The sequence below is a fragment of the Balaenoptera borealis genome (genome assembly GCF_965194805.1).
Source record: "Balaenoptera borealis genome assembly, chromosome: 3".
In the NCBI taxonomy this organism is placed as follows: domain Eukaryota; kingdom Metazoa; phylum Chordata; class Mammalia; order Artiodactyla; family Balaenopteridae; genus Balaenoptera; species Balaenoptera borealis.
The window spans coordinates 123260817-123283853 of NC_138866.1; the positions used below are offsets into that span (position 1 = coordinate 123260817).

General features: G+C 34.9%; 1 protein-coding gene across 9 annotated transcripts in view; it reads left to right on the forward strand.

Moving 5' to 3' along the window:
• The window catches only part of PEAK1 (pseudopodium enriched atypical kinase 1), a 297677-nt gene that overhangs the window by 118475 nt on the left and 156165 nt on the right, over nucleotides 1-23037 (forward strand). For 6 of the 9 annotated variants that reach the window (XM_082386956.1, XM_082386957.1, XM_082386950.1 and 3 more), the window contains one exon: nucleotides 11872-11953. The exons of the other annotated variants lie outside the window; for them this stretch is intronic. The gene's annotated coding sequence lies outside the window, so the exon portion shown is untranslated. The remainder of the gene's footprint in view (nucleotides 1-11871; nucleotides 11954-23037) is intronic. 9 annotated transcript variants of the gene reach the window in all.

Consider the following 23037-nt stretch of genomic DNA (forward strand, 5'->3'; position numbering starts at 1 on the left):
TTTTACTCTGTGGATAGTGTCTTTTGATGCACAAAGTTTAAAAATTTTCATGAAGTCCAATTTGTTTATTTTTTCTTTGGTTGCCTGTGCTTTTGGTGTTATATCAAGAAATCATTGCAAAATCCAATGTTATGAAGCTTTTGCCTTATCTTTTCTTCTATGAGTTTTATAGTTTTAGGTTTTACATTTAGATCTTTGGTCCATTTTGAGTTCATTTTTGTATATGGTGTTAGGTAAGGGTCCAACATCATTCTTTGTCATGTGGATATCCAGTTTTCCTAGCACCATTTGTTGAAAAGATTGTCCTTTCCCCATTGAATCGTCTTGGCACCCTTGTCAAAAATCATTTGACCATATATACAAAGGTTTATATCTGGGCTCTTTATTGTGTTCCATTGATTTTTTTTTTTTCACACACACACACACACACACACACACACACACACTGTATTTTATTTTTACAAGAGATAGACTGACATCAAGCATTGTACATGGATGACCACAACAAAAGCAACAATGATTGCAATTACCGAACTCCATTGTTCTTTTTGTCTTGTTTTAATGCTAGTACCATACTAGCATTGTAATAAATTTTAAAACCAGGAAGTATAAGTCCTCTAGCTTTGTTCTTCTTTTTCAAGATTGTTTTGGCTCTTCAGAGTCCCTTAAGATCTCAAATGAATTTTAGGATGACTTTTTCTATTTCTGCAAAAAATGTCAGAGATGTTGATAAGGATTGCATTGAATCTATAGATTGCTTTTTGGGTTTTTTTTTGTTTGTTTGTTTGTAATAAATTTATTTATTTATTTATTTATGGCTGCATTGGGTCTTCGTTGCTGCGCGGGGGCTTTTCTCTAGTTGTGGCGAGCAGGGGCTATTCTTCATTGAGGTGCACGGGTTTCATTTTGCAGTGGCTTCTCTTGTTGCGGAGCATGGGCTCTAGGTGCACGGGCTTTGGTAGTTGTGGTACGTGGGCTCAGTAGTTGTGGCTCACGGGCTCTAGAGCGCAGGCTCAGTAGTTTTGGTGCACGGGCTTAGTTGTTCCAAGGCATGTGGAGTCTTCCTGGACCAGGGCTCGAACCTGGGTCCCCTGCATTGGCAGGGGGATTCTTAACCACTGCACCACCAGGGAAGTCCCAGATTGCTTTTTGGATGTCCATTCTAACACAACTAACTTTTCCAATCCATTAAGATGGAATGTGTTTCCATTTATTTAGTTATTCCTTAATTTTGTTCAATAATGTTTTTTGTAGTTTTCAGTGTACAAGTGTTTCATCTCTTTGGTTAATTCCTAAGTATTTTATTCCTTTTGATGTTATCATAAATGGAATTGTTTTTGTATTTTTCTTTTCAGATTGTTCATTGTCAGTTTATAGAAATGCAACTGATTTTTGTGTTGCCTTTTATTTCTCTTTCTTGCCTAAATTACTCTAGCTAGAACTTCCAGTACTGTGTTGAATAGAAGTGGCAAAAGCTGGTATCCTTCACTTATTCCTGATCTTAGAGGAAAAACTTTCAGTTTTTCACCATTGAATATGATGTTCCCTGTGGGTTTTTTTATATATGGCTTTTGTTATGTTGAAGTTAATTTCCTTCCATTTTTAGTTTGTTAAGTGTTTTTATCATGAAAGGGTGTTGAGTTCTGTCAAATGCTTTTTGTGCATCAGTTGAGATGATCATATGGTTTTTTCCCTTCATTCTATTAATGTGATGTGTTACATCAATCAGTTGTCATATGTTGAACCATCCTTGCGTTTTAGGAATAAATTCCACTTGGTCATGATGTATCATCCGATTAATATGAACTTGGTTTGCTATTTTGTGGACGATTTTTGCTTCAGTGTTCTTAAGAGATATTGGTGTGTGGTTTTCTTTTTTGTAGTGTCTTTGTCTGGCTTTGGTATCAGGGTACTGCTGGCCTCATAGAATGAGTTAGGAAATATTCCCTCCTCTTCAATTTTTGGGAAAAGTTTGAGAAGGACTAGTATTAGTTATTCATTAAATGTTTGGTAGATTTCAGCAGTGAAGCCATCAGGCACAGGGCTTGTCTTTTGGGAGAAATTTTAAATTACTGATTCAATCTCCATACTAGTTATAGGTCTACTCATATTTTCTATTTCTTTGTGATTCAGTCTTGGTAGGTTTTGTGTTTCTAGGAATTTGTCCATTTCAGGTAGGTCATCCAATTTGTTTGCATACAAATGTTCGTAGTACTCTTATAATCCCTTTTATTTCTGTGGAATTGGTACTAATGTCCCCACTTCCATTTCTGATTTTAGTAATTTGAGTCTTCTCTCTTTTTTTCTTTGTTCATCTAGCTAAATGTTTGTCAGTTTTGTTGATCTTTTTAAAGAAGCAACTTTTGGGTTCATTGATTTTTCTCTGTTCTTCTTCTCTACTTCATTTATCTCTGCTCTAATCTTTATTACTTCCTTCTTTCTGCTAGATTTGGGTTAAGTTTGTTCTTCTTTTCCTAGTTCCTTAAGTTGTAAAGTTAAGTTGTTAATTTGAGATCTTTTCTGTTTTTTAATGTAAGCATTTATAGCTATAAAATTTCCCTGCATTCCATAAGTTTGGGTATGTTTTGCTTTCATTTTCATTCATCCCTAAGGATTTTGTAATTTCCCATGTGATTTCTTCTTTGATCCATTGGTTGTTGAAAAGTGTGTTGTTTAATTTCCACAAATTTGTGGATTTTCCAGTTTCACTTTTGTTGTTGGTTTCTAACTTCATCTTGTTGTGGTCAGAAAAGATATTTTGTATGATATTTATCTTCCTAAGTCTGTTGAGACTTAATTTGTGGCCTAAAATATGGTCTGTCCTGGAAAATGTCCCATGTACACTTGAGAAGAATGTGTATGTGTATTCTGTTGTTGGGTAGAGTGTTCTGTATTTGTCTGTTAGATCTAGTTGGTTTATTATGTTAAATCCTCTGTTTCCTTTCTTCCGTCTGGTCGTTCTGTCCATTATTGTGAGTGGGATATTGAAGTTTCCAATTATTATTGTAGAATTGTCTATTTCACCTTTCAATTTTGTCAATTTTTGCTTCATATATTTTGATGGTCTATCAATAGGTGGGTTAACATTCATAATTGTTATATCTTCTTGCTGTATTGAACCTTTTATTAATATATGATATCCTCTTTTTTAATGAGAGAAAATGAGTATTTTAAAGAACAATGAATCTTTAAGTTAATATATTTCCTCCTCCATTTGCAAAGTTAAATATTTTAAATAGTTCCTCATTGTAAACACATCACTTATAACTTTTATTTTTACAAACATTGACAAATAATTTATTGCTTATATCAGGTACTTCTAAATTCTTATTGGAGAAGTATTCACTGTTGAAGTTTTAGCTGATAAAGCTATGTATGCACATAAAACAGGAAGAGAAACCTTGTGTTTCTCCCTGTTTAAAAACAAGAATCAAAGTAGTTGAAACTGGGTAGTTACAGCTGTAAAACATAAACTCATTCTTACCATTCTAACATTTTGGTCTCTTACTGAAATAGATGTTCCTCCTGTGGGCGTAACTGTACAGTAAGAAGTCTGATCCACTCTTAGAATTTTTCAGTTCTGTTTATGACCTAATGATGCTTTATGCAGTGCTCTGCTGGAATTTACTGGCCTATGTCTTGATGCAGTTTTTTGTAGTAAGATGAGTCAGTTTCCAGTATTAAATAGTTCCATGGTAACCTACACAGAGAATAGTTTCTGCTTAAATGAATCAGGAAATGGTAAGCCTTTAATAATAAGGTTAAGGTATTTGAATGTTTGAGAAGTGAGAGTTAATTAAACAGACTTGACAGAAGACTGTTTTTCTTCAAAGCAGCTGTTGTCTCCAAATCCAATAAAAGTGAAGATGCATCAGTTCTTACTATAATATTCTGTGGAGACTTTATTGATTTAGAACTGTCATTTTTCTCTTCTTTTATATTGGCCTCTTTTTTGTTATATATACGCAATGCTTATTTTAATATAACATTCTTACATATGAGGAAATATACAGCTTAATAAAGACCTGGAAAACAGGCCACTGAGATTATCATTTATCAGAAATAGTTCTGACCACCAGTGTTGCCTGTATGTATGAACTATAAGGTCACCTTGAGGGGTATTCTTTATCAGCTCAGTCAGGGTTATTAAAGCCAGAGGAAAATTAGTATTCAATGTTTCTACTGTTTTAAGTCTCACTTGCCTTAACTTAGAAGTGCTTTAGGACCTTGGCATACTTTAATACTGTTCATATTTACTTATTTATTTATTTATTTTTTTGCTGTGTTGGGTCTTCGTTTCTGTGCGAGGGCTTTCTCTAGTTGCGGCAGGTGGGGGCCACTCTTCATCGCGGTGCGCGGGCCTCTCAGTATCGCGGCCTCTCTTGTTGCGGAGCATAGGCTCCAGACGCGCAGGCTCAGTAGTTGTGGCTCACGGGCCCAGTTGCTCCGCGGCATGTGGGATCTTCCCAGACCAGGGCTCGAACCCGTGTCCCCTGCATTGGCAGGCAGATTCTCAACCACTGTGCCACCAGGGAAGCCCTGTTCATATTTACTGGTAGTAATTATTAATTGATGAATTGGGATTTGATGTCATCTGTTCTGTGTTAACCAGTTTATTTTGTTTTTCATATCCTGCTTTGCAAATTGTGTGTATTATATAATTGCATTGAGACACCAATTTTATTTCATACAGCATTCTTTCTTTAATAGGTGTAAATGTAAGGTACAGTTATTAGTTTACTTCCCTATAGTCATGAAAGAACTGGGGCAAGTCCAGAATCTCATCTACCCATGGACTAATGCCCAGCATCCATACCAGATATTGATAGTGTTTTAAGTTTCAGTTGATATTATTGGTGTGCCAGATGGTATATAACTCTATGCATACTACATAAGAACTGTAAGTTTCCTCTCAAGACTTAACAGAACCATTATTTTTACAATGCATGTGTTTATAGTGTTTTATATATTTTAGTGTGCATTCATATTATTTACGTTTACTTTATCCTCAGAGCAACCCTGGGAAATAAACATCAATTTTTAGGTAAACTGAGGTTCATCAAGATTCAGTGTTTTGCTTGGACAAAAATTCAGGTCTCTTGACTTACTAATCCTCTGTTTGGTACTCTACAGAGAGAGCAATAATTGTAAAATATTTCATGATTATAGATGTCAAACTACTGTAATAGTAGTAATCCCTTATTTGTATAGCACTGGTAATTTTTAGAGCACCTTTTATTATATTATTTAACAAAAAGAAAATTAGGAAAGCAGAGTTTGTGTTATGATACTTGCCACTGTTTCCTTTATTAGACTCATACATTCATTAATTACAGAGAACCTCTATGTGCTAGGTACTGGATTGGTTGCTAAAATAAAATTGTCTCTGCCCTCAAGGAGATCAGGCCATTAAGGCACTGTTGGACAGCCATAGACAATGTGATATAAGCTGAGTTTGCTGAGGGCACCGAAAAAAGCTTTTGTTTTTTCTATTGAAGAGGTAAAGGTGTGACTGACACTGTCCTTTTTCTTGCCTTGAATGCAGAGGTAATGCCTGCATGTATAGCAAACAACTTTGAAGCAGCAAATCAACACAATTAATGGAGCAAAAAGATAGAAAGAGCCTTGGTCTTTGATGACCTTCTTGAGCCTCTATACCAACCCTTGACTACCTATCTCTGGACTTCTTATGTGGGGGGAAAAAATTAGTACCCTATTTGTTTAAGCCACACATAAGTCAGGTTTTCGATTACTTGTAGACAAATTCTCTCCCTCCCTCCCTCCCTCCCTCCCACCTTCCCTTCTTCCCTCCCTCTTCCTCCCCCCACCCCCGCCCTCAATTTTTTAGCTTTCCTTTAATGGACATTTAACATACACTATGGTACACAGTGGTATAATGAATCCCCATCACCACCTAACTATAATAGTAATTGGCCAACCTTGTGCATTCTCGCACTTTCTCTGTTAATAATTAGAACTTAACTTAAGGAATTCTGTGATAGAAGTATGTGAAAATACTGTGGAAGAACAGGTAAGACTGACTAACTTGGCCTGAGGTGGAGGTAGAGGCTTATTAGGAAAGACTTCACAGAGGAGGTGCCATCAACAGAAGCCTTAAGGGCAAGTAGAAAATGGAAGAAAGAGGATTGCTAGTGAAATTTATAACATGCATAAAGGGCCTTTAAAAAGTATGATATATTCAAATAATGGGAAATAAATTATTATGGCTAGAATATACAGTTTATCAGAGAAGAGTGTCAGTAGGTGAGTCTAAAAAGATGGTTTGGTGCCAAGTCATAAAAGAACATGTATACCATACCAAGAAGTCTCAGGCTCATCTTATAGGTACCAGAAAGTGAAGAGTGTAATTAGGTTTGGAAAAATAACAGTAATATCACCTGTGACAGTAATATCACCTGTGATTCTGGGGTAGAAGATAGAGAGGGAAGACAGTAAACTGTGCCAGTGGTCCAAATGATAGAAAGGCATTTAGTGATAACTGTAGTGGGCTTGGGCAGGGGGAGATAACTTTAAGAGATATTTCAGAGGAAGAATCAACATGATTTGCTCCCTGGCTAGGATGGAGAAGGGAGTCAGAGTCACAGTGAGTAGATGAGATGGTGCTATTATTGGAGAAGTAATATAGCAGAAGACAGGTTTAGGGTAGGTGCAGAAGATGAGCTTGGTCTTTTAAGTTTGAAGTGCTGATAGGACATTCAGGTAGAGGTATCCGGTGTGCCAAAAGGAAATATAGGACTGGACCTTAGGAGAGTCTCAAACCAGAGAGTCCCATAACTTGTCTTTCCTGCCAGATGTCATATGTCACATCATTCATATGTGTGTGTACGTATACACACACACATATGTAAACATATATACACATTTGATCCTCATTATTCATGGATTCCATATTTTCAAATTCACTTACTTGCTAAGATTTAAACTCCCAAATCAGTAATTGTCGTGCTTTCACAGTCATTTGCAGACCTAGGCAGAGTGGCAAAAAAATTGAGGTGCCTGATGTGTACATTCTCAGCTGAGGTTGAGCAAGGTGACATCTTGCCTTCTTGTTTCAACTCACATACTATAAAGAAGCATCTTTTTTGCCATCTCCTTAGTGCCATGTTTTTCACATTTTTATGCTTTTTTGGGGTGTGATTTCACTGTTTAACATGGCCTCCAAATATTGTGCTGAAGTACTGTGTAGTGTACTTAAGCACAAGAAGGTTGTGATGTGCCTAATGGCGAAAATACGTGTGTTAGATAAGCTTTTGTTCAGTCATGAGCTGTGCTGTTGGCTGTGAGTTCGATTTTAATGAATCAACAGTATATATTAAATAAGGTATCTCTAAACAGAGGTACACATTAAAAAAAACTTACATATTGATAGGTTGACAAAATGTTGTAAGCAGAGGCTTGCAGGAATCTAACCCTATGTTTCCCATTTCCTAGAAGCAATGGAAGCACAGTATTCACCAATTCAGTGTTCACAGAAACTTTATAGAACATAACTACCACACATAGCAAGAATCGACTGTGTGTGTATAAAATCTACTCTTTTATGAATAATCCTTACATTTGTACAGTACAGACATTAGTCCCAATGTATGCTTGAGATTATGATCCCAAGAAATATATATCTCTTTTCTTGTTGAAAAAATAAATCCATATCAGACAAAAACAGTTTGCTCTTGCAGATGGATGATTCCATATTCCCTAAGCCAATGGGTTTTTCACAAAACAGAATATTAAAGAAATATAGGTGACATTGACAGCATCTAAATGATCATTTACAGCACACTTGAGCATAACATGTTCGTGACTATCATATTGGTAGGCTGCCAGTTTCTTTTATAGCTTGATGTTTTTCTCTTTAGCAGACTTGCAACATTTTCAGTCCCTATTCTCTTAGAGAAATTTATTTTACAGTGGTGTTCATGTGTGAGGGGATTTCATGATCCAAGACTAGTGTTTGTGCATTCATATCTGTCAATTTGCTTAAATACAACAGCTCAAAAGGATTTTTTAACCTGTTATTCATGAATGTTAGTTCATATCAGTAGGGGTGTTTTAAAATGGCAGGTATGATGTGAGAGTGAGAATCACCCATCTCTTCTGACATAACATCAGTGTTATGTTGAAAATTAACATTCAGCTTTGTATCTCTCTTTTTACTGTGCAAACCTGAAAGCAGGGAATTGGCATTTACAGTCAAGGACAAGAAGACATACAACTCCATGCAAATGATTTTTAAGCTCCAAAGTGCTTCTGTGCTTATTTACATATATCTGTTTTCTAATCACCTTTCCTCTTGATATAGAAGATGTGCCTAGGGTTGTTATTATCTTATACAGCTATATTGTCAAGTATATAAAATAACAATGATACAATGATACAGACATCCACTTAGAGATGCTTCAGTTTGGGGTGGCTGATTTACTTGTTTTATTTATTCCTCTAACGTGATCCTCTTCTGACTATTGTGTGGTTTTCTAGTTAATATATTAGGGTGAGTCTTCTCTGTTTTTACTGCAAGCAGTAGATTTTGTGTCATGAAGTATAGTTCAGGGATAACAGCATTTTTTTCCTCTTCTTATTCATGGTAGATAACCTTAATCTTCACTCTTCATATGGGAATACCTCATACATCTGTTCTTCTTCTGTACTATGACTAGTGTATTTAAGTTTCAGGATTGATATTCTTTAATTCTGCATTCAGAAAGCAAAATATTTACAGTTGAATTCCTCTGTGAATTGGCATTAAGCTTACTATATTTTCATTTTCCACTGCTGATTTGGAGCAACCTAATGTTCTAATATTAAAGATTATTTAATGAGATTGACTAGCCCTTGAACTAACTGAAAGAGAGAGAGTCTGTGTTACCTTATTCCAATTTCAGTAAACTATTGTGCCATATAGAGATATGTTATAATTTCAGGATTTTATGTAAAGTTCTTCAGTACATGCTAATTAAGTGAGAGTACCTCCTCAAACTTATAAAAATGCAAGAGATTAGCTAAAAGATGAAAACATCTTTCTAAACTAATATCTCTCTAATTGAAGTAGAGGGTAGTGTCTGTAAATGGCAACTACATCATATAGTTTCAGAGAAAACTGTTTAAAAAAATCTTTGGTGATTTATTGGTTGTGTCTCTAAATCTTTTTATATGGATGGCTACATTCGTGAGTTTATATCTGCTGTTTACTATCCCTCCAGTCTTGTCTTACACGTCTCCTCTAAATGTGTCCATTTCCATCTCTGTTTTACTCACTCAAATACTTTAATTTCCTGTCTTCAACAATCTGAACTATTACTCCTCGTATCCCTAGATCAAGACTTTTTTCCAAAGAAACACTGAAATCCATCTAGTTGCCCTTCTCACTGGCTTGATATGTATAAATTATTTGCTGTTTGTTGTTAGTTTGCTTAGTTTCAGTTCAGTTTAACAAATATCTCCTGAGTGCTCGTTGTGATAATGTGTGAGCTTGGTGGGGTAGGGAAGTATGCTCTGGAGCCTTCCCAGAGAAGATGATCTTGGACCTGAATCTTGAAGAACAAGTAAGAATTTCCTATTCATGGAAGGAGTGTAAGTTTATATCGACAAAGAGAACAGCATGAAGCTTGACAAATAGTTCAGTATGGCTGTAGTGTGATGAAGTGGGAGATAGGAAATGAAGCTGAAGAGATAGGCATGAGCCAGGTCATTGAGGACTTTATATGTCATACTTCGGCATTTATTTTTTGGGTGAACTTGGACTTTATTCTGTGGATAATAGATAGCTATTGAAGGGTTTGACATACTCATGGTGTGGCAAGATTTCATTTTAGAGTGATCATTTTGGCGGGCGTGTGGTAAATGATTTTGAAGTAGGGTAAGAGTAGAGGTGGGTAGACCAGTTAGATTACTGATTTGGTCATATTGAGAGATAATGCCCTGGATTTAGATACTATTAATAGGGATGAATTGAGGACATAGACACGGAAAGTGTTTAGAGTAGAAATGAATCAGACATTTAAAGTGATTGGTGAAATGTGAGATTACCGTCAGACTTTGATTTGAGTGTCTAAGTGGCTGTTAATAACTATAGCAGGGAATTTAAAGAAGGAATAGATGTTAGGAAAAGTTTTTAATGTATTTTACCTATGGTACTTTCAGATGGAAACATACAGAAGACAACAAGATATAGGAGTCTGATGCTCAGGTGAAAGGTCAGGATTAGAGGTATTCATGTGAGGGTCCTCTCAGTCCTGGTGGGAGTACAGAGAATATGGGTAGAGTATGAAGTGGGCAAAAAGCTGAGCCCTGAGGGGAAATGAAAAAGGAACCCAAGAAGGAAACTGAGAAGGAAAAAAGCTCTGTCTTTGCCTAGTTTCCCTTGAAAGGAGGACAACTTTATCCTTTTTGTATCCTCGATAACATCTTGAATAATATAGTATAGATACTCAGTAAATGTTTGCTAGTTATTTTGTTTAGCTGGAAAGCATCTCATTTACTTTGAGATTTTATTTCATATTTTACCCAATTCCATGACTTGACAAGAAGTATTTTAAAATTCATACCATTTCATGAACACCTATTATGTACCTAGGCACTGTGTTAAATACTTCATACATGTTATCAGATTTTATCCTTAAAATAATCCTACAAGGGTAGGTTTTATTATTTCCATTTTGTTTTGAAGAACCTGAGGATAAGAAAGATTAAATGACTTGATCAACTTTTTCACATGTCCAAATTTCATTTTCTTAACCATCAATGATGATCTATTATGTGTTTAGACCAAATGACCACTTGAAAGTCAATTCTGGTTCCGTTGTGATAATTACTCTGACCCAAAGGCACTGATTTATACTAAATTCTGTACTGTCAGTCTTATGTGGATTAGCATGGTAGTTGGACACCTCTCTGTTCCTGAGTGCAGTAAGGCTTTACCTAATTCTTTTTAACTTTCTGGGGGACTATTTTTTCATTTTTCTATTAGCAGTTTGCATTAGATGACTGCTAAATTGCTTAAGGTTCTAAAATCCTGTAAGTCCATTATTTTGAAAAACTCAAAAACAGAGGTTGCTTAGCGTCTGCTAACAGGTTTTAGAGATCTATAGGATAATGTCTGTGTTTCATGACTCAACTAAAATTATATGCAAAATTTGATGCATGTATGTGCATTTTTCTGGGCATCAATTCATAGCTTTCATCAGATTCTCATAGTTGTGTATACCTCACCACTCACCCTTCACTCAAAAGATTAAGTATAGCTCTAGAAGTATTTTTGCATACTGTAATGAACTACAGTGCTTTGTGGAATCCTTTTCTGAGTAGTTTAAGTCATCTTTAACAAAGTATTGTTATTCATTGAAAGTAATTTTTGAGGTAAGGTTACTTTTTGGCTATTTAGACCTGTAGTATTTTCTAAAGTAAAACACCTCTTGGTTATTTTATCTCTTAAAAACAAGTCCATTAAATAGAATGAGTATTGGCTTACGGTTAAGTACTGTCTTATGGTAAATTTTATTTTATTTTATTTTTTAACATCTTTATTGGAGTATAATTGCTTTACATTGGTGTGTTAGTTTCTGCTTTATAACAAAGTGAATCAGCTATACATATACATATATCCCCATATCTCTTCCCTCTCGCGTCTCCCTCCCACCCTCCCTATCCCACCCCTCTATGTGGTCACAAAGCACCGAGCTGATCTCCCTGTGCTATGTGGCTGCTTCCCACTAGCTATCTATTTTACATTTGGTAGTATATATATGTCCATGCCACTCTCTCACTTCGTTATGGTAAATTTTAAAATGCTCAGTTTTAAAGTGCGAGTCAAATGACCTTCACTAATAAACATTCCCCACTTTGCTCTTCCTGTAGGAAAAGAATATTTGAGGTCCATTCCTCAGGAAAGAAAAGGAAGCAATGACATAATGCCTAGAGTTGATGCCAGTTAAACTGGGTTTGTACTTTTTCTTTTCTTAATGTAACACATTTATTCTAATCTTGAATCTCTCTTTTTTTTTTTTTCAATCTCCTGCCTTATTCCAACAGCAGAACTTATAATTTTGAACTTTGCCTTAGTATGGAAGAGACAAAGATGAATAAGATAGACCCCTTTCTAGGTATTTGTAATGTCTGTTAATATGAACAACAGAATCATAAAAAGCTAGATAAAAGTCACATTTTCAGATAAGAAGCTTGAGAGGTCTGATAAATTGCTCAAGATAAAAAGCTACTAGATAGTCAGACAAGGATTCAAACTCAGATTTGTTGACTCCAAACCCCATTTGCCTTCCATTTTGTCACACTGCTCCTCATTTTATTTAGGTTTAGTTGTACAATTGCTTATAACTGAAGTTGAGGTGAGGACCAGGACCCCATATATTTAATTTAATAAATATTTCTGATAAAGTAAAAAGAGAGGAAACAGTCTCTATTCTCCTAAAGTTTAGAAGATTAGAGAAGGAAGCTAATATTTGTAGAGCACTTAGTATGTGCCAGACACTGTCATAGTGTCTTAACATGAGCTAGATCATTTAATTCACAACAGCCAGGTGACATACTTGGTATTATCCCTGTTTTAAAGAAAGAGGAAGAGACTGAAGCTCAGAGAAATAAATTGCCCAAAATCACATAGCTAGTAAGTAACAAAAGCAGAATTAAAATGCTGTACTGTGAAAGGTTAGGTAGGGTTTACATTATACCTATTGACTTAAAATTGAATATCACACAAACCAACTGAATAGCTGGACAGTTTGATCTAAGCTCCTTTTGCTATTAGTGACATTTGTAAACATTCTTAACTGGACTGTTAATAGTTAAGTCATCTTCACCAGAGTAATATTCACATTTTCTTAATAAGCTTTTCATTGTAATCTGTTTGTAAAGATAATTGTTTAAGCTGTGGTGAGGAGAGAGTTTAAATTCACAAAATAGTGAACAACATCACATGATAGAAAGGATGTTGAGGTGAGAGTCAGGTCTGAGTCCTTCCTACTCCCAACTTTCCTACTGACTTATGTGATCTGCCAGTCTCTTAGCCTGCTTTTGGACTCATTTTGTGAGATGAGAAGGTTGAGTTAATTGTTCCCTGAGTCTCTTACAACTATGAAATTATCCCAAGAGTAAGTAGATTTTTTAATGTGATTCATATGTAAATATCAAAGACTTTTTAGAGATGAGAAGTCTTTAGAGATCACCTGACTGAATCCTCCTATATGATAGATGAAGAAACTGAGACCCTTACATTTGTATGACACTTTAAACATCCAAAGCTCTTTCACATACATTAATCTCATACAAGCTTCACCACAATCTTGTGGATTAAATATCATCATCATCATTGTACAGATGAGCAATTGAATTGGTCTAGGGTCACATAGCTGAGCCTAAACTAAATGACTGACTGTCAACCTAAAGTTTGCCATGTTTCCTTGCTTTAGTGGGATTAATTACATCTTTGTGATGAAGTCCTATTGTGGGAGAAAGTGAGAATTCAGTGATTTATGAAACAAATCCAAGCAGGAAAAAGAAACATTCCCTAGTATAAAAGTAGTAATGACTACAGCAGTATAAATAGCAGAAACAAAGAGGGAAGGAAGGGGGCAAAAACTAGGGTCTACAGGTTGATTTAATATTTGTTTTCATTTATTCCTGGATTAGGAGTAGGTATAATTGACTTTTAGTATTTTTGTGTTTATCAGTAGTGTACTGTTTGAATTGCTTTATCCTCAACAGAGTATTGATAATTCATAGAGAAACCATACTTCGTAATAAAGTACTTGTAAATTGTAGATGAGCTACAGAGAGAGAACTTACGACAGTTAATGCAAAAGGATATAAGACAACGAACAAATACCTGTGGGAAGCTAAATTTTACACGAAATTATTTAATTATTTCATTGCCTTTAGTGATGTGAACTCAATTTTCTTTCCTATTTCCACTCTGTAGCTGTGGAAACATTAACTGTCCCCATGCCAGTGATCCTGCTGTGCAGAACAACAAATTGCTTTACCTTGGTAGCTTTCTGTAAATAATATGTATTTTTTTAATTGGAAAGAAAATTATCTTAAAACTAGAATATGGATGTTAGCAGTTATTCTTTTACAGTCTTGACCCCCAATTTTCCTTCCTTTAAAAGAAGGTCATTTTCTAGATTACATGATGTGATGGTGCTTTCTCTGTGGATATGAAAATTCGGTCATTAATAAAATTTCTATTTTTATTCTGTATTAAAGTTTTTTATAAACTATAAACTATATTCTATAGAACTAATAAATGGAAGGAGGATCTTCCATATGTTTCTAATCAAATAAAACAATAAAGGATGGAATAGGTACACAACAAAATTGAAAGCAACAGTGTAAGATTTGACTTAAATTAGAGAAGAAAAATGTTTTTCCTAAAGTCTTTCTTCCTTAAGAGAATTTTAAAGATTCTTTTGCCCTGTTCGCTGACGTTTCTTCCACATGCCCTTCCCTACAGAGCCGCGCCTCGCAGCCAGCTCCCATTCTAACGTCATCAGATCCATGGAACTCAGGGAAATGGCATTTGAGGAAAACTTGAATAGACTGTTCTTTAGTTCTCAGTTTTGAATCTGGCCTCAAAACATGTGCAAGGGTTTTTTCAACCACTGCTTTTAAAGCTCTTTAAAGGAAAATATGAAAAGGCCACTTCACAGTAGTTGATATTTAGTTTTTGTTTTGAGATAACTCAAGAGCTAGTCTCCTGGAAACTTTAAACACCTGACATAAACAGTTTTTTACTGAATTGTACCTATTTTAATATGACTGTCTTGCTTACCCAGACTACAGTGAGTTTTAAGGACTACAATCAGCTTCTCATTGGCCAGCTGTGATTTAGTGGTCATAATAAAGTTATGATATTGAGCTGAGCACTTATAATTTTTTAAAGTGATTGGGCTATTTTTTTTTTTTTTTTCTGTGATTTTTGAGTTTCCCTTGTTTGGCTTTAGGGTTAAAGAGCCAGGCTTCCTGGATGGTGCTTCATTCATTTTAAAACATTCCCTCAGTACACCAGTAGTTCAGAAGACATGGGTTCATACATTAAGCCTTTTAATTAATTTTTTATAAAACTACTTCTATAAAGAAATTGTTGAAACATTTTTTTTTTCAGTCTTGTTTACAAATTTGGTAGCACTAAATAAAATGTTCTGCCAGGAGATTGATTCAGTATTAATATATCAATAGATTTGCTTTTTTGTATGGGGTTTAGTTTCTGTACCAGGGTACTTTCTAAGAATGAGATAAGTTCTTAGTAGATGTATGGAAATTTGAGGAACTCTCAGATCCTTTTCAATGTCATCTTCAGTAAATCTAAGAATGGCAGTGAGGGAAATACAGAGATGTTGGTTTGTGTGTGTGTGTATATGTATGTGTGTTTGCATGTGTGGTCTCAACACTGAGGAAATGCAATAAACTTAGATTTGCAGCTTCCTTCTTAAAGGTTAACATGACAGTGGAGTTATAAGGGAATACTGATTAGTTTTCCTTTTCCAAATGTACTGCTATTTAACAGTTATATGTAGCTCAGGACTTATTTTATATCTTAGTATGTATTTTAAAGAATTAAATGAATTGATTCATATTTTTAAAAAAAGAAGTGTAGATGTTAAGGAGAGTAACAGAATCACTTGGCCTACATTTGTATTATCAGTTCATCTGTAGTTGCCTGGTTATTTGGATTTATCAGAGAAAAATAGTATCAAGCAAGTATAGTTAATGGAATATTTGTTGGTATATATACATGCCACTTTTATTTTTCTTACTTCTCAAAGTGAGAAGATTGGATGATTTTTATAAGTATTCAAAAATTATTCTGTTGGATGTAATTGAGAGTGTTGTTGAAATAGATAATCATTTGTTCTCGTCTTATTTCTTTTATGAAACCCCATCTCCAAAAAAAAAAAAATTTAAACCAAAGGCCATTTGGGATTGCAACCAGGGTTTTCTATGAACACTGAATTTGAAATTAAAATTGTATGAATTCCCTTGCTGGCTTTGCTCTTTCTTACATAGGAACAGAACATTTCAATACAAGACTTGGTAGTCTGAGATGTTGCTAGTCTGCAGGTCTTCTACAGGAGATATGAAGGATTGTAAGAGATTTGGGGAACTGCAGATTTTCCATGCAGGTTAAAAAAAAAAGTACTTTATTATATTGAGTGAAACCATTTAAAGTGGCTTACTTTCTCTTTTCCAGTAATGCCAATACCACATGTCTTATAAAATTAAAAATAGCAGGTGTCATTTTTCTAGCATGAATACTGGTTCACAGACTTTTTAAAAGCAAAATATAGAGAAGGTCTGATGTGATAAAGGGAATAGAAATCTTGTATAGCCCATATAGTCTGAGTCATCTACTCAAAGCTAGTAACTAGGGTCAGACATTAAGAGTCCATAAAAAGATCACAGAAAACCAATAGCAGAGAATATTGAAAGCCAGCCCGCACTGTCTGAAGCAAGATTATAGAATCCGCTTGAGTGCATAGAAATATTTTGTGTTCCTTATTAATTCTGAGATAATACAAATTTAACAGAAGCACGGAATAGGAATAGGTTTTAGAATAGGAATAAGCTTTACAGATCATTTAATTATTTCCTTTCATTTTACGAAGAGAAACCAAGGGTTAGAGGGTAAATTACTTACTCAGCACCAACTAGGTAGTGACAGTAGTAGGAGTAGAATACAGCTCACCCTTGAATAACAGAGGGGTTGATCCAGGTGTCATTTATAGTCAACCCTCTGTATCTCCATTTCTTCCACATCCATGGATTCAACCAACCATGGACCATGTAGTACTGAAAAATATTGAGTATTGAATTTAGTATTAAAAAATATCTGCATGTAAGTGGACCCATGCCGTTCAAACTAACGTTGTTCAAGGTTCAACTCTACTCTTACCTATCAAATAATTGAAGATGGGGATTAAAAGCTGTGATGGGAAATGATGGTTTTTATTATTGTTGTTTTAAATTTCTACATACAGTAAAATTTACTTTTTTACTAGTTCTGTGAGCTTTAACAGATGTACAGATCCATGTAAACTACTGCTACAAACAGGATACAGGTAGACCCATCACCCCAGAAAACTTCAAACTGTCCTTTTTTGTTCAAAACCTCTACCTACATTTAAGCCCTAGCAACTACGATCACCTTAGTTTTGCCTATTCCAGAATGTTGTATAAATGGAACTGTTCACTGTGAACTCTTTTGTGTGTGGCTTCTTTCTCTCAGCTTAATATTTTTGAGATTCATCCATGTTGTGCGTATAGTGGTTTATTCTTTTTTTAATTTATGAGTAGTATTCCATGTACAACTACATAACCATTTGTTTAGTCATTCACCTGTTAATGAACATTTGAGTTGTTTCCAGGTTTTAGCTATTATGAATAAAGCTGTTGTGATCGTTTTTTTAAAGAGAAAAGGAAAAAATTTTATTTATACATATTATAGGGACCCCAATAGTGAGCTCCTAAAGTATTCACAAAGGTAATTCACTTCATACTTTGAAATAATTATAGATTCGCAGGAAGTTGCAAAGATAGTACCGTATAGAGATGTTCCCTGTACCATTCACCCAGTTTCTCCTATTAGTTGCATCTTATATAACCATAGAATAATAATACCAAAATCAAGAAATTGATATTGATATAAAGTGAATAATAGTTCTTTGGCATTTTGTCACATGTGTACATTCGTGTAACCAAGACTGCAGTCTCACCAGAAAGATTTCCCTCCTTCTGTCCTTTTATAGTCACACACACACACACACACACACACACACACACACACACACACACACACACACCCTCCTCTCGACCACCCTTCACCCCTGGAAACCACTAATCTGTTATCCATCTCTATAATTTTGTCATTTCAAGAATGTCATAAAAATGGAATCATTTAGTATATATATAAACTTTGAGATTGGCTATTTTCATTTAGCATAATGCCCTTGAGATCCACCCAAATTGTGGTGTGTTCATTCCTTTTTATTGCTGATTTAGTATGTTTCATGGTATAGATGTACCACAATTTGTTTAACAATTCACCTATTGTAGGACATTTTAGTTGTTTCCAGGTTGGGTCTGTTGCTAATAAAGGTAATTATTGATATGTTAAGACATAATAAGTCTGCCATTTAATTTTTTGTTTTCTGTTTGTTTCCTCTTTTCATTTCTCTTTTCCTTTTCCTGCTTTCCTGGGGGTTACTTGAATACTTTTTAGAATTCCATGTTGATTTACTATAGTGTTTTAAAATGTATTTCTTTGTATAACTTTTTCATCATTGCTCTAGATATTACATTGTATATTTATAACAGATCACAGTCTCCTGTACCACTGGCACTGCTACCTTTTACTACTTCAAGCAAAGTGTAGAACCCTTACCTTCCTTTAGTTCCTTTATCCTCCCTCATTTAATTAATATTTTTATGTGTAGATGTATTATTTATAGGTGTATATTATATGCATGCATACATATATTTTATATGTACTTGTTTTAAATATTTCCTTTACATACATTGTGAACCATATCAGACAGTATTATAATTTTTGCTTAAACAGTCAGACATAATTTGGATGACAAGAGGAGAAGAACTCTTACTGTATGTATCCATATTTTTACTCTTTTTGGTCTTCTTCCTGATGTTCCAAGATTCCATCTTTTTTCATTCCCTTTCTATTTAGAGAACTTTCTTTATCCATTCTTTTAGGGCAAGTCTACTAGCAATAAATTCTCTTATCTTTCCTTTATCTAAGAATATGTTGATTTTCTCTTCATTCCTTAAGGATATTTTTCTGGAGGAAAAATTCTGGGTTGACAGTTCTTTTTCTTTCAGCACCTGAAAAAGATTGTGCCACTTCCTTCTGACCTTTATAGCTTTTTATGAGAAATCCACTGATAGTCAAATTGGTTTTCCCCTGTAGGTAAAGGATCATTTCTCTCTTGCTGCTTTTAAGATTTTTTTCATTGTCTTTAGTTTTCAGAAATTTGACTATTGTATGTCTTGGTGTGGATTTCTCTGGATTTATGCTGTTTGAGATTTGTTCAGCTTCTTGAATCTTTAGGTTTATGTCTTTTGCCAAATTTGGGAAACTTTTTTCAACCATATTTTTTCCAATATTTTTTCAGCCCTACCCTTTTTCTCCTCTACTTCCAAGACTGATGACATGAATGTTAGATCTTTTGTTATAATTTCACAGCTCCCTGAAGCTCTGTCCATTTGTATTCAGTCTATGTCTTTTGTTATTTAGATTGGGTAACTTCTATTGTTTTATCTTCTAGTTCACTGATTCTTTCTTCTGTCCCCACCATTCTCCTGTTTAGCCCATCCATTGGCTTTTTAATTTCAGTTATTATAATTTCAGTTCTGTAATTTTATTCTTTGTATCTTCTATTTCTTTGCTGAGACCTTCTGTTTCTTAGACTTTCTATTTTTCATTTGTTTCCAGTGTGTTGTCTCACTTAAAAATTCTCATTGAAGCATTTTATTGTGGCTGCTTTAATATGTCATCTTGATATTGGCATCCATTGTTTGTCTTTTCTCATTCATGTTGAGGTTTTCCTGATTTTTGGTATGATAAGTGGTTTTCAGTTAAAACCTGAACATTTTGGGTATTATGTCATGAGACTTTATATTTTATATCAATTTAGCAGGTCTCTTTTGATACTTCCCTGCCAGGGTGAAAGGGTGCTGCCTCATTATTGCCACCTAGAAGTATAAGTTCAGAGTCCCACTTACCCTCCATTGACATCTGGGGAGGAGACTGCTGTACTTCTTGGCAGGGGTGGAAGTTCCAGCTCCCCACTCTAATGACACCAACCCTGCTGGGTAAATACCTAGGAGTGGAATTGTTGGGTTATATGGTAAGTTTTGTTCAACTTTCAAAGAAGGTGTCAAACTTTTTTAAAGTGGTGGTAAAATTTTACATACCTACCAGCAATGTGTGAACATTTCAGATGTTCTAAATTAATGTTATCCTATAGAACTTTCTGCAAGAATGAAAATGTTCTATATCAGCACTGTCCAATACTGTAACCACTAGCCACATGTGGCTCTTGAGCAGTTGAAATATGGCTAGTACATCTGAGGAAGTGAATTTTTTATTTGATTCAGTTTATCAATTTAAATTTAAATGGCTACATGTGGCTAGTGGCTACTGTATTAGAAGGTGAATCAGTGCAGCTCTACATCCTCATCAGTATTTAGGCACCACAGCTGTACATCCTCATCAATATTTAGAATTGTCAATCTTTCTAAATTTAGCCATTTAATGCGTGTGAAATGGTATCTTGTGGTTTTAATCATTTAATGTAATTATTGGCCATTTAATTTTTATAATGATTGTTTTTTGAAATGCAATTACTTTTGTTTGTTGACTTTTTTTTTTAATTTTAAACTTTATTTATTTATTTATTTATTTATTTATTTTTGGCTGTGTTGGGTCTTCGTCGCTGCGCGCAGGCTTTCTCTAGTTGCAGCGAGCGGGGGCTACTCTTCGTTGTGGTGCGCGGGCTTCTCATTGCGGTGGCTTCTCTTGTTGCGGAGCACAGGCCCTAGATGCGTGGGCTTCAGTAGTTGTGGCGCACAGGCTCAGTAGTTGTGGCTCGCAGGCTCTAGAGCACAGGCTCAGTAGTTGTGGTGCATGGGCTTAGCTGCTCTGTGGCATGTGGGATCTTCCCAGACAGGGGCTCAAACCCATGTCCCCTGCACTGGCAGGCAGATTCTTAACCACTGTGCCACCAGGGAAGTCCCTGTTTGTTGACTTTTTTAAAAAATTATTTATTTATTTATTTTGGCTGTGCTGGGTCTTAGTTGCGGCACACGGGATCTTTAGTTGCAGCATGTGGGTTTCCTAGTTGTGGCATGTGGACTCTTAGTTGTGGCATGCATGCAGGATCTAGTTCCCTGACCAAGGATTGAACCCAGGCCCCCTGCATTGGGAGCGTGGAGTCTTACCCACTAGACCACCAGGGAAGTCCCTATAATGATGTTTTTAAAACAGCAGAAGTTTTTAATTTTGATAAAGTATGGTTTATCAGGTGACTGTTTCTGTATTTCTTTTTTTTTTTTATGGTTCATGCTTTTGAATCTTTGCCTATTCTAAAGTCATAAAAACTTTTCCCTGTTTTCTTCTTGAAGCTTTATAGTTTTACATTCTACTCTTAGGTTTATGATGTATTTTCATTTAGTATTTTTTACATATATAAAATCGTGTCATATAAAAGCAAAATTCATTTTTATTCCATATGAATATCCAGTTGTTTCAGCAACATTTGTTGAAAATATTTTCTTTCTGCATTGAGTTACCATGGCACTTTTAAAAATTAATTGACCAAGTATTTTATAGTCTATTTTTGGATTCTCTGTTCAGTTCCAGTTTTCTATACGTTATCATTAGGCTATTACCAAACTATATGGATTGCTGTAAGTTAATGTTAACTCTAGAAATCAGGTATTGTAAGTATTCCTACTTTGTTCTTCATTTTCAAAATTATTTTAATTATTCTGTTCATTTGGATATTCATATACATTTTAGAATCAGCTTGTACATTTCTACAAAAAAAAAAAAAACCCTGGGATTTTGATTTAGATTGAATTGAACGTGTAGATGAATTTGTGAAGAATTGCCATATTAACAACTTTGAATCTTCCAATTCATGACTATGTTATATATTTTTATTTATTTCAGTTTTCTGTAATTTGTCTTAGCTTTGTTTTGTAGCTTTCATTTTATAGGTCTTACACATTTTTTGTTAGGGATAAACTCAGGTATTTAATTTTGTTTAATGCTATTATAATGGCATTTAAAAGTTTTAAAATTTCTAGTTGTTTGTTGATATAGAAATACAATAGATATATGTATAATGAACACAAGTTCTACAGTCTTTTTGTTTTTTTTTTTTATGTATTTATTTATTTATTTTTTGGCTGTGTTGGGTCTTCGTTTCTGTGCGAGGGCTTTCTCCAGTTGCGGCAAGCGGGGGCCACTCTTCATCGCGGTGCGCGGGCCTCTCACTAGCGCGGCCTCTCTTGTTGCGGAGCACAGGCTCCAGACGTGCAGGCTCAGTAGTTGTGGCTCACGGGCCCAGTTGCTCCGCGGCATGTGGGATCTTCCCAGACCGGGGCGCGAACCCGTGTCCCCTGCATTAGCAGGCAGATTCTCAACCACTGCGCCACCAGGGAAGCCCTCTACAGTCTTGCTGAAATCACTATATAGTTTGTAGATGCCTTAGGATTTTCTATGTAAATAATTTTGTCTCCTGTAAATAAAGACATTTTAACTTCTTCCTTTCCCATCTTTATGCTTTTCATTTCTTTTTTGTGCCTCCATATAGCTATGATCTCCAGTATAATGTTGAACAGAACATTTATTATTTATTATTATGTCAGTATTTTACAGATGCCCTTTATCAAATGGTAGTTCTTTTCCATTCTGAGTTTTCTGAAGTTTCTATTATGAATGTGTGTTGAAATTTATTTAGTATTTTTTCTCTGTTGAGAGGATTATATTGTTTTTCTCCGTTATTCTGTTAATATAGTTAATAACATTGATTTTTTTTAATGTAAAATCAACCTTGTATTTCTTCTTATATATTGCTGAATTTGATTTTGCTATTTTGTTAAAGATTTTTGCAAGTATGTTTATGAGAGATATTGGTGTGTAGTTTTCTCATAATGTCTTTTTCTGGTTTTGGAATCAATCTAATGCTGACCCTATAAAATCAGTTGAGAAATGTGTCCTCCTCTACTTTCTGGGAGAATTTATGTAGGATTTGTATTACTTCTGTCTTTGTATGTTAGATAGGATTTACAATGAAGCATTGGGAACTGGAGTTTACTTTGTGGGAATATTTTAAATTACAAATTCAATTTCTTTAATAGATATAGTGTTATTTGGGTTATGTGTTATTTCCTGAGTCAGTATTGGTAACCTGTGTCTTTTAAGGAATTTGTTCATTTCATCATAGTTGTCAAATTTATTGACCTAAAAGCATTCATAGGGACTTCCCTGGT